The following is a 3216-nucleotide window of genomic DNA, read 5'->3' as shown; positions in this document are numbered from 1 at the left end:
GGAGTGAGCTGTCCTTTTTTTGCGGCTAGTATCATGTCAAGACTCTAATCGTTGGACATGTCTTAGAAAGCACAGTCCTTCTCATTCGGATTACACTTCATGAAGCTTCAAAGGACAAAGTTTGATATCAGGGAGAGAGTCTGAAAGTGAGATCTTGTTTGCTTCAGTTGGTAAAGATCTCAAAAAAATGTCGAAAAAGAATATTATAAGAATTATAAAAATAACTGCAATGTCTTGCAGAATCTTGAAAGGGTTTTGAAAGATACACGTATACTAGGTATTATTTTGCACTTCTAAGATTTATGATAATTATAATGAAACGTTGTTGAGATTCAAAATTTTGATATAAGAATTAGGTTATCTGTTGCTCGTTTATACATCTGTACGTTAATGAAAATCTAGATGTGTCAATGGAGGTAAATAATGACAGTGAAAAGTGCTTCTTTCCTTTTCTTTCTATCTTTCTTTCTTTCTTTCTTTCTTTCTTTCTTACTTTCTTTCTTTCTTTCTTTCTTTCTTTCTTTCTTTCTTTCTTTCGAGGCATTTTCCGTCCAATGCAGGATATAGCCCTCCAATACCGACCTCTACAGCTCTTGTACGTGCTCCGGCTGTACCCGTCTTCTCTCAGATGTCATCTTTCCACCTTCGTTCTAGTCTTTCGTTTGATCTTTTTACTTTTGTTGGTCTCCATTCATGCAATTTTTTTGTTTATCTGTTGCCCTTCATTTTGTCGATAAGGCCAGCACATTTTTTTGTTTTGTGGCTGTATAAGTGTGGGGATATCCTCCACTTCTGTTTTCTATCATGTAAATGCATCAGGGGTGAAAACACACGCACCCACATAATGAAAGCGTGTATCTTGTGTCCAGAGGCTAAGCGTATATAGATCTATAATCAAATAATCACTGCTTCCCTTCCTAATTTTGAAACATTGTCGCAGTAAAATACACCCTTAAACGCAAACCTTATAAATTGAATGTAAAAAGACATTCATAATCAACAATGAACAGTACGCCTAACATTCAAAACGGTTTTACTGCCACAGAAATAGCTTGCTGACCCCTCTCGGGCCACTCCATAAGCAGTCACAATTCAAGCTTTGATTAAGTAAGCTTAAGGTGAGACTGAAAGAGTCTACCAATAGAGTTGAAGGGAACATGTGCATAGCAGTCAAAACTGTTTCATTGCCACATATACCCTGTTAACCCCTTTCGGGCCTCAGTTATAAGCAGTCACAAGCACCGATTATGCAAGCTAACTATTACACTGGTCGAGTCTACCTCACAAATATGAGAGGAACTAACTCCTTATAATATCTTGACTGCTGCAAGTGCTTGTTTTTTTCCCCTCGATTTTTACTGCCCTATAATCAGATCATGACCTCGATTATGACACCGGCTCGTGACCGCGAAAGGCTAGACAAAAACAGTCAAATGTGAAATTTAAAAAAATGATATTGTCATGTTCTACCAAAGAGTTAGACTCCCTGGTAGATCTATGACATATAGATCTAGTTCTGACATCTCTGCTTCTTTGCTCTGTGTTTGTGTATTCACATCTAAAGTAAAATTTAATTGTAATTAATATTGATATTTAATTAGATACTTTCCTGATTATTTTGGCGGTTGAACATACAATAACGAATTCCCGATTTGTTTTCATTCATAACTCTGAGTCGCCGCCTCGAGTAAGGTTCTTGTGTGCTATCTCCAGACCATATCTGGTCCGGTTTCACTTTGATTACCCTGTCAAACAAGTCAGCCTTCGCCCCTGCTTGTGTCTGTGTGTGTTGTCTTTCTCAGAACCATCTAACCCACCTATAATAATTATTATGATACCAATAACAATTTACCTTAATCAAAGGACTGGTTTGGTGAGTTACTCCACGTCTTCATGAATGGGAAGTAACGCTGCTGGTACCTTGACCATGACGTTATGAGGGCAGTCTGTGGAAATTTGTAGATTTACATACAATATTGCTGTTTTTTGTCACTGTAGTTATGGCTGGTGTTGTTGTTGCTATTGTTGCTATTGGAGGTGGTTGTAGCGTGTTTAAGTATTTACGAGGCAAGGGGCAGTCGTACCGCATACATATATATCTTTTTTTTCACATTATTTAAAAACAAAAAGTAGGCTAGCCCAGAACGCGCCATTACAATGTCATTTTAATGTCTGTTCAAAAGCTTCACTGGATAGACAAAAAAGGATGATTGCATTGAATTATGGCTTAGATCATGGGAAACCTTGCAAGCGAGAAGTATCATCATCATCATCATCATCATCATCATCATCATCATCATCATCATTATCATCATCATCTTCATCATCATCATCGTCACCATCATAATTGTAAACAGAAAGGAATAAAAAGGGTTGATACTTGTAGATTTTCCAACGTTTCGCCCTATCAAGGGCTTCATCAGAAACATACAATGAAATAATGTTAGATCAGCATCGTCATCATCATCATCAGCAGCAGCAGCACCGTCGTCGTCGTCATTGTCATCATCGTCATAACGGAGGGCCCCGTTAAACAAAAACGTTATCCAGAGAGAGAGAGAGAGAGAGAGAGAGAGAGAGAGAGAGAGAGAGAGAGAGAGAAAGAGAGAGAGAAGGCTGCCCAAAGAGAACAAGGTATGTTGTACTCGAGTTGTTCACACCAAAACAAGCGCTACGCCGTTTTGGGACTGCGCGCACGCTCAGTAAGTTTGCAATACCTCTCTACCAGAGAAGGTCTTACTGGCCACAGCAGCAGGCATTATTCTTATCATTTCTTGTTTCTCTCCCAAAAATAATTTTCTCCTCTGCAGATACACTGGTTATCGTCAGAAATCAACGGACAGACTAGGCGTACACCTTTTCCAGATAAAAAAAAATCAAATGAAAAAGAACAGAATCTATTCAATATAGTCAAATCAATTTCAACTTAGAACGTTTAAAAATAGATGGAGCAAATTTTAAAGTTATATTAGGCAGTTCAGACATCAAAATAGAGCGATGAAATGCAAAAACAGATTGAGCAAATTCCACAATAAAAATGTGTGACGTCACATGCAAGTTCAAATATTACATTGGCCCTCCAAATTCAACACATATCTTTTAAGTAGGCCTGCAACAGTAGGCCATTCTACGAGGTCATGAGTACACTCGCACTATCACTGTGTCTTCCTGTAGTTGTCTTAGTCAGTCTCTCTCTCTCTCTCTCTCTCTCTCTCT

Source organism: Aplysia californica, unplaced genomic scaffold (assembly GCF_000002075.1).
Source record: "Aplysia californica isolate F4 #8 unplaced genomic scaffold, AplCal3.0 scaffold00130, whole genome shotgun sequence".
NCBI classification, from domain to species: Eukaryota; Metazoa; Mollusca; class Gastropoda; order Aplysiida; family Aplysiidae; genus Aplysia; species Aplysia californica.
Note: the sequence above shows the minus strand (reverse complement) of the source record.